At 32.7% G+C, this 9,787-nt stretch overlaps 1 pseudogene; it reads right to left on the reverse strand.

The window, feature by feature from the left end:
• Positions 1–8,146: 8,146 nt before the first annotated feature.
• On the reverse strand, positions 8,147–9,415 carry LOC123827221 (annotated as a pseudogene).
• Positions 9,416–9,787: the final 372 nt, after the last annotated feature.

Consider the following 9,787-nt stretch of genomic DNA (forward strand, 5'->3'; position numbering starts at 1 on the left):
ATGTCAGCCTGATTCCTGTAAATAACAATTATGTTTGACTCTGAAGGTCTATTCTGGAAGGAGCCATCAGATCACAATTGTGAGCAAACCATGCTGGAGCAGGACTGGTGGTCTGGTGATAAATTGATCTGATTATTGTACTTTAGAGTCTAAAAACTATTGAAGCAACAATTGTAATCAAATTTATAATTAAATATTTCTTTATCCAAGCACATGGTGCAGAAGTCAACTTGTTTTTCAGTAAACAGCATCATGTGAATTTATTCATTTATTCATTCATCATCAAACATGCATTGGATGCTAAGTCTGCAGTCACTGTGCCGTCCATGCGAGTTCCAGAACCATGTGTTATTGCCTGCAGGGAACTCTTCGTTTGCCATGAATGTGTCTTATATCTTTCATACTAGAAAAACTATACTTTCAGGAACCTGTCAGCAATTATGTGAGCACATGCATATGCTTTCTGATGAGGTCCTGTCTGTATGTCTGGAGATAACTAAGATTAGATTAATAATTGATTTTTGTCATGCTCTGTTTTATTTATATAAATTAATGTAGGACTTCACTTATTTTCAAAAATGATTGTACAATATTTTCATTGTGCAAGATAAATCACCAGCCACTTTATATATCTGAAGACATATATGGAATGGCTATATTAAATATTTTAATGTTACTAAACCAATTAAATATTTAAAACTCACCAAGGCATCTATGTCTAATCAAGCAAACATCCTTTCATGTTTTCATAACATATAAAATGACCTCTTGATACTCTAAAACATAAAATTTTTGTGAATTTTTGTGTGTGCTTCTGTGTGTATGTGTGTGTGAGTACTGGTACATTGATAGCAAAAAGTAAAGAAACTTAAGCCTAAATGTTTATTCAGATGATTGAATTGCTTTTTTCAAATGCTCAAATTTTCTTTTTCTCTAAAAACGTTAACACAATCCAATATAAAATGCTAATAATAATTTCATATTAAGAAATGATAATTGTTTAAATTGATTGCAAATGTGTGATTTGTATTAGGTATCAAAGAAACAGTGTTGTAATGGCTCTGTTACTGTTCACCTAAGATCTGGTTTGAAAGATTAATATATATTAAATTATATGTAAGTTATATATATTATATTAAGTTATATATAAGTATATATATCAAACTTATGTTTGGTGACACCATAGGTTTATCACAGAGTGAAGTGCAAGACCTTGGAAAGACCCCATTTTCATAATAAGGGGTTCTGCACTTACCATTCTTGTAATTCCCTGATTGTAAATAAGTGGTAAGGCTAGAAAGACAGAATCTGACTGATCTTGTACTGTACTGAGATTTCTAAATATCTAAGGGTAAAAGCTGAGTGTTAAGAATTTGTTCATCCTATCTTACCTCATTAACAAATGAGTAGTTATCTGATTTTAGGTTTGTGTAAGATGCCTGGGCTGTTTATTAAAACTACTCTTATGTCTAATATAAATATTTTGATTCGCTGAGTCTGCAGTAAACCCTGGAAAGCTACAGTACTAATGAACAATCCAGGTGATCATGGAAAGCAAGCAAAAGACTTGGAAATACTTCTTTATATAAAGGTTAGTAACTGTTAGTAGAACCAGGCTAAACAATTTATTTGTGAATGGCTTAAGTAAATTCTCTGATTATGGATGTGTTGTTTGAACTTAATAAATTTAGAAATGTTGACCTGCAAGAAAAATTTCTAATATCAACATCAATTCATCCTAAAAGTGAACTCTGAAATCAACATGGACTCATCAAAAGCACTTTCCCTCAATGCAGGCCATTCACAATGGTCTAATTTAGAAAACTGCTTTTCTTAAAATTTTGTACAGCCCTAGAGCAACCTTGTTACTGTCTTCCAAGTCCCAACTCTATCCTAGGCCAAGTCTTCAAGATGCTTTGGTTGGATTATTGAAACATCCTTCAGTTTTTCCTAGTCCTTTTTTTTGTATTTATCTTCATCTTGTATAATATATGTCACTTATTTATTGGATTTTTACTGTCTCTCGATCCCCATTAGAATGTTAGTTTTACTGAAGTACAGAATATTGTCCCTTCATGGATAGCACTTATAAAAATGCATGGTAATAGTGAGAGCACATTCTGGTTTTAATTGGCATTTATTTCTCTGATGATCAGTGACATTGAGAATCGATGTTGGCCATCTGTATATCTTTTTTGAAGAAATACCTACCAAAATCCTCCACCATTTTTTTAATCAGAATGTTTGTTTTTCTGGTGTTGAGTTGTATTAGTTCTTTGTATGTTTTGTGTATTAACCCTTTATTGGGTGTTTCATTGGCAAAATTCTTCTTCCATTCAGTAGGTTTTATTTTCATTTTGTTGATGGATTTGTTCACTGTGCAAAAATGTTTTAGTTTGATGTAGTCCCACTTGTTTACTTTTTCTTTTGTTTCCCTTGCCTGAAGAAATACATTAAAAAAATATTACTAAGAGTGATGTCAAATAGTTTTTTTTAATCCTTACTCATGCATATTTTTATTATTGATTTTTAAAGAGAGAGGAAGGGAGTGAGAGAGAAAAAGAAACATCGATGTCAGGGAGAAACATTCATCAGTTGACTCCCATACACACCTCAACAGGGGACTGAACCTGCAACCTAGGTATGTGTAATCTCTTGGTGTACAGGAGGAAGCTCCAAGGAACTGCATACACCTGGCCAGGGGGATGTCAAATAGTTTACTGCCTGGGTTTGAATCTAGGAATTTCATAGTTTGAGGGCTTAAATTGAAGTTTTTAATCCATTTTGTGTTTATTCTTTTATATGGTATAAGAAAATAGTCTAGTTTAATTTTTTGCATGCATCTTTTCAGCTTTCTTAAAATTATTTATTAAATAGTTTGTCTTAACCCATTGTATATTCTTGCCTTCTTTGTCATAGATTAACTGACCATATAGGTATGGATTTATTACTGGGTCCTCTGTTCTGTTCCAATGATCTATAGGTCTGTTTTTATACTAGAACCATGCGGTTTCAGTTACTATACCTTTGTACATAGTTTGATATCAAGTAAATGCAATACCTCCAACTTTGTTCTTGTTTCCCAAGATTGCTATGAGTATTCAAGTTCTTTTGTGACTCTTATAAGTTTTAGAATTGTTTTAGCTCTGGAAAAAAATGACATTAATACTTTGATAGGAATTGCATTGGATCTATAGATTGCTTCGGGTAGCATGAACATTTTAATGATGTAGATTCTTTCTAGTACAGTACAGCCTTCTATCTATTTGTATGTTTTTCAATTTCTTATATGACTTCTTTTCTAATTACAGGTCTTTTGTTTTCTTGGTTAAAATTTTTACTAGGTATTTTAAAATACTTTTATAGTTTTTATGTAATTGTACATTGGGATTGTTTTCTTAATCTCCATTTGTGATTATTTTTATTGGTATATAAAAATGCAACTAATTTCTGAACATTAATTTGTACCCTGTCTTACTTTAATGATTTAATTTATAAGTTCTAATAGTTTTGGGGGGAGAATTTTTAGAGCTGTCTCTATATAGTGTCATGTCATGTGCAAATAATTACAGTTTTTCCTCTTCCTTTCTAATTTAGATATTTTTTATGTCTGTCTCTTATCTGATTGCTGTAGCTAGGAATTCCAATACTAAGTTGAATAAAAGTGGTGAAAGTAAACATCTGTGTCTTATATTTGCTCTTAAGAAAAATGCTTTTAACTTTTCACTGTTGAGTATGATGTTAGCTGTGAGTTTGTTATATATGGCCTTTATTATGAGGTATGTTTCCTCTATTCCAACTTTGCTGAGAGTTTTTTACCACAAATCAGTGCTGGCCTTTGTCAAATGCTTTTTCTGCATCCATTTATATGGTCATGTGGTTTTTATCTTTCATTTCATTTACATGGTCCATCACATTAATTGATTTGTGGCTATTGAACAAAATTTTCATGTATGATTTTTCAATATATTGCTGAATTCTGTTTGCTAATGTTTTGTAAAGGATTTTCACATCTGTGTATATCAGAAACATCTACCTGAATTTTCTTTCCTTTTTTTGTGTGTCTGGATTTCCTTTCCTTTTTTATCTTTGTCTGGATTTGGAGTCAGGAGAATATTTTTTTTTTTTTTGTAAAATGAGCTGGGGGATTTTCCCTCCTCTTCAATTTTTTGGAATAATTTGAGAGAAAGATAGGCATAAATTTTTCTTTGGATGTTTGATGAAATTTACCTGTGAAACCACCTATCTGGTCCAGGACTTGTTTGTTGGGAGTTTTTATTACTGGTTTTATTTTGTTATTACTAATTGGTTTGTTCAGATGTTCTTTTTCTTCTTGTATCAGCCTTGGAATATTATATATTACCAGAAACTTATTAATTTCTTCCAGGTTTTCCAACTTGTTAGCATATAACTGTTTGAAGGATATACTTAAACTCTTTTGTATCTGTGATGTCAGTCATCACTTTGTTTTCATTTGTGATTTTAATTGGACCTTCTCTCTTTTTTCCCTGGAGAGTTGTTTAAAGGTTTATCAATCATGTTTATCTTTTTAACAACTAGCTCTTGGTTTCGTTGTGTTTTTATTAGACTCTATCATATTTATTTCTACTCTGATCTTTATTATTTCCTTTTCCTACTCACATTAAGCTTTGTTATTCTTTTTCTAATTTCTTTTAATGTAGATCTAGATTGTTTACTTGAAGTTTTTCTTGTTTCTTGAGGTAGGTCTGTATTGCTGTGAATTTACTCTTGGAACTACTTTTGCTTTGTTCTATGGATTTGGGGTTGCTTCATTTTCATGATAATTTGTCTCAAGGTATCTTTTGATTTCTTCCTTGATCTTATTGTTTACCCATTCATTGTTCAGTGGTGTGTTATTTAACTTCTGTGTGTGTTTTTTGTTTTCCTTCTTGTAATTGATTTCTAGTTTTATGTTATTGTAATAAGAGAAATACTTAATATGATTTCAATCTTCTAAAATTTAATGAGACTTGTTTCATGGCCTACCATATGGTGTCTCCTGGAAAATGTCCTATGTGCACATAAAAGGAATGTATATTATGCTGGTTGCTTTGTAGTGAAATGTTCAGAAAATATCAATGAAATATATCTGATCTAATGTATCATTTAAGGCCAATTTTCCCTATTGATTTTCTATCTGGATAATCTATCTATCCATCCTTGTTAATGAGGTGTTACAGTCTCCTACTATGATTACTTTATTGTTGTTGTCTCCTTTGTGTCTGACAATATTTGTTTTACATAATTAGGTGCTCCTATGTTGGGTGCATAAATATTCACAGGGGTTATAGCCTCTTGCTGAATTGATCCCATGATCATTATATTATTTTCATTGTCTCTTGTCATAGCCTTTGCTTTAAAGTCTATTGTTTTCTGATATAAATTTATCCTAGGTTATTGCTATCCTAGTATTTTTTTATTTACATTTGCATGAAATATGTTTTTCCATCCTTTTCATTTTAGACTCTGTTTTTCAGTCTGAAGTAGGCCTCTTTTTGGCATCATATGCATGAGTCTTGTTATCTTACTCATTCAGCCCCCCTATGTCTTTTGATTACAGCACGTAATCTATTACATTTGCCACAATTATTGATAAGTATGTAGTTATTGCCACCTTATTATTGTTTTCTGCCTTTGTGTTGGTTCTTCTATGTTCCCATTTTACTGTTTTGCTTTCTTCTCTTATATGTTGATGATTTTCTGTAACATTGTCTTTGGGTTCATTTCTATTTACTTCTATATCTCTTACAGATTTTTGGTTTGTGGCTACCAGGTGCTTCATATATACCAAGCTATGCTTATAGCATTCTGTAGGTCAATGGTTTCTTAAGTCTGTACACATTCTAAAATAACTACCATTTTTTATTACTTCCTCAATGTTTAGGTTCATGCCATTTTTTGTGTGTGTATGTAAATGTGTATATAGTCATAATTACACATTATCTTCTTACTTTTGCCTTTTAACCATTGTACTAACTTTAGTTCTGATTGATCCACTGCTTTTAATATGCATTTATCTTTGTCAGCAAGTTTTTTTCCCTCTGTGACATTTTCTTATTCACATTTTTATCTTTTTCGCCTTCTCCTTCTTCTCCTTCCTCTTTTTATTCTAAAAAAAAGTTCTTTTAACATTTCTTTTAATACATATTTGGTGTTGGTGAAATCCTTTAGCTTTTTCTTGTGATGAAGCTATCTCTACTTTAATTCTAATTGATAGTTTTGCTGAGTAGAGTAATCTTGGTTGTAAGGCCTTGCTTTTCATCACTTTGAAATTTTCATGCCCATCCCTTCTGGTCCAAAAAAGTTTCTGTTGAAAAATCAGCTATCAGTCTTTTTTTTTTTAAAGAGAAAAAAATTTATTGCAATATAAAATGCACTTATAAAATGTCCACAGAAGATGTAATTCTTCAATGCTATATAAATTTATTGGGAATACTTTATTCACCTTCTATTGTGATGATGATGCCACCTAAAATATTCTGTAAACGATGAGTTATACTCTCTAACAAATGCATCACTGATTTTCAACAATCATTCGTTTAATAATAATTAAGACCATATAATCACATCTATGCTCTGGAATGTCCATTTATTTTCATGTAGTGTGGTAGAATTTAGAGTATAATTGCACATGAATGGTACAGAAAAACATTCACTACTAAATTACTTTATGCCTTAATGACAGGTCAGCAATCTTTCTGACTAAAACCACCAGCTTCAGGATTCTCAATGCAGGAATTTGCATGTATGTTGTGTCTACGTGTGCACCCATGGAACAACTTAAAGTGTATCTTTAGTAAACAAGTGCAACATTATTGCTGATTATTTTGCATGTTTAAACATCATAGTCTGATTATTTGTAAACAAACAAAACCCCACACAAATACTCTTAATTCTAGGAAAAAAATCTGTCAAACTATAAGTACTTCTAATATGCTTCACTTGAACACACACCGAATTTCTAAAAGGTGCATACATTACCTTAGATAATAAGGTGTAAAAGTGAGTGTTTCATATTTTATACTATGAAATGTGCATTTCTGATATTGTTTTATGCAGCATAAAGTTTAAGTTTAGATCAAAAAATTATAAATCCTGGATCGCCACAGTTCATTTAGAAAACACCTCCAAGGCATGGCTCTCTCAGCAGGTTTAACAGATTAAACATGATGAAGTGTTCTAGCTCCCTTTATTCAAGTATCAAAGAAAATGAGGCTCAAAATCTTTGTAGGTTGCAGCTGAAAATGCAAAGCTTTAGAAAACAGTTAAAGGTGTTTTGAAATAACAAATTGAAACAAGATTCTTAAGCGTTTATCTGTCTTGGGCTGATACATACTGGAACTTTAAAACAATTTGATTAAACATGAATATTTGCTCCAAAGTGATAAAGCACATTTGCCTATAAATATGTTTTGAAGAGATATTGACCTGGATGTTTAAAACTTTTTCAGTATTATTATTACTTGCTTTTGAATTATATTAATTTAATATTCAACAGAGCATAAATACTTGGCCTCATACTACTTAACAATAAAATGACTTACTTTAGAAATAGAAATTTTTTTTTAAGCACTAGAAAGAGAAACCACTAAAGCTGTATAAACGTGTCTTTCAATGAAATGAGAAATCCTGCAGTATAGAAAGTATCTTGTACCCTTAAGGTTTCAGCGTGAACTGATCTTCTTAAATTTTAATGCCATTTAAAAAACCAAAGAGTCAAAGAGAAGACTGCTGCAATAAAGCACTGTTTCTAAAAGTTGCAGGTGTGATCCCATTCTGAGAGCAGTGCTCCTCAAAGTAAGCAACTTTCCACTTAGGCACACTGATTTTCAGCTTAGAAAGTCTAAGCTGATTCTTAACATATTCCCTAAGTAGTATGAATAGTTTAAGGTCTTTCTCCCTCAAAGGAAAAAAATTGATGTCTCACTAAAGAGTAATAAGAAGTATATCTTACTTTCAAACATTAGACTTTCTGGAATTGGCCCATCTGTAAAAACCTTTGCAAGAATTATGTGAAAGTATGTAATCATCACTCTATGAAAACAGTGTAACAAAATTAAACATCACTGTGTTGAAACCTTTCCTAGCTTTAACTCAAAAACAGAAATCATGAGACTTCCATAACATTAATTTTAAAAGCACACAGAAGTGAAAAGTGCTATTTTTCAAAAAGTACAATTTTTTTCCTTACTACATATCAACATGGAATGATTTCAGTTCTCCTGTACTAAAAGCTGGACTTTTAAAAAACTAGTATTGTAGTACTTAATATAATGATATTAATCAGTAGTGGCTTCAGTTTCAGCTGGACCCCTTATTAGTCTTTGAATTCCCCTTTTTCCGGCAGGACCTTTTGGTTTTGAAAAACTTTGCTTATGTGCATGCTACTTGGGGTGTACTTCTTCATAAAGGAAGTCTGCAGTCAACTCATCCCCATTGTCTATCTCTATCTTTCTAATGACATCCATTTGTAGTTGTCTTTCTACGATGTCTAGCAGAGGGCTCTTGCAGCTGGAATACAGCATCTGCTCTCTTATACTGCATGTGTACCCAGGCATTGAATAAATAAAAACTACGGACTCCAAATAGTCTCCTTCATGGGAATGTTTATATAGAAAGAAATGGTAACGCGCTGCATCCTTGGGAATCCTCTTTGGCAAATCTTTTAGTTCTGTATTTGTTGTGTTGGCCAAAATAATAATTTCATTTTTATATCTATTTCCAATTGCACATAGTTGAGCTGTCTGTTGTTCAATTTTTCCAAAGCCTGAAAAGCTTCTCGAGAAATAGGAAAGGCTACTCCTTGCAGTGTTTGATGCTTAGTGTCCACACCCATGTCAGTTTGTACCTCATTTATTTTAATCTGTCATAATTCTTCCTCAGCTGCAGTCAATGGGGCCGGAGAAGACTGTGACAGCAAATACTTTTTATATCCATGTAGTGACACATCTTACTTTACTGTTCCAAATACTTCGTCTTTAATGTGGCCACCTCCAAACTCCTTTTTCAGAGTTGCTCTTGTTGCTACATACAACATTTTTTGACGAACATGAGAATGATCTGGAGACCATGCAATGAATATCCATTCATATCCCTGGGCATTCTGAGAATCCAACCTGAATAATATGTAGCACGGCTGTTTGTCCTCCAACAGGGGCAAAACAAAGGAATCGTAATCCTTATCCCAGGAATCTGAAGGCGGACTGCATGATCCAATCACAAGTTTCTCATTTTCAATAGATATTTTCAGAAGTCTGTATTTTCCATTTCTTGCTCTGGCAAAGACATCTTTAACATCTTCACTTGCTTGGATGCCAGTCTGATGGGACATGGCGGCAGCTGTGGGCTCCCGGGTCCGACGCTGACTACAGCGAGCGGCCCCGGCTGGTGACTCCAGGAAGCGGTGGTCGCTATCAGTCTTATGGAAGCTTCCTCATAGGTAATGAGCTGATTTTTCTCTTGCTGTTTTTATGGTTCTCTCTTTTTCTTTAACTTTTGGCATTTTTATTATGATGTATCTTGCAGAGAACCTCTTTGGATTCATCTTGTTTGGGATTCTCTGAATTTCCTGAGTTTAAATGTATGTTTCCTTCACCATCTTAGGGAGGTTTTCCAGCAGCTAGTCTTCAGGTGGTTTTCATGGGTAGTTGTTCTGTTGTATAATTCAGTTTTAATTTTGATATGATTAAGGGAAGAGGTGTACATAGCATTTACCTACTTCAGCTTCTTGACTGGAAGTCCTTGACAGTCTATCTCTTTAAGAAGA

This window comes from Phyllostomus hastatus, unplaced genomic scaffold (assembly GCF_019186645.2).
Source record: "Phyllostomus hastatus isolate PE091 unplaced genomic scaffold, TTU_PhHast_1.1 phas_contig_86, whole genome shotgun sequence".
Taxonomy (NCBI): Eukaryota; Metazoa; Chordata; class Mammalia; order Chiroptera; family Phyllostomidae; genus Phyllostomus; species Phyllostomus hastatus.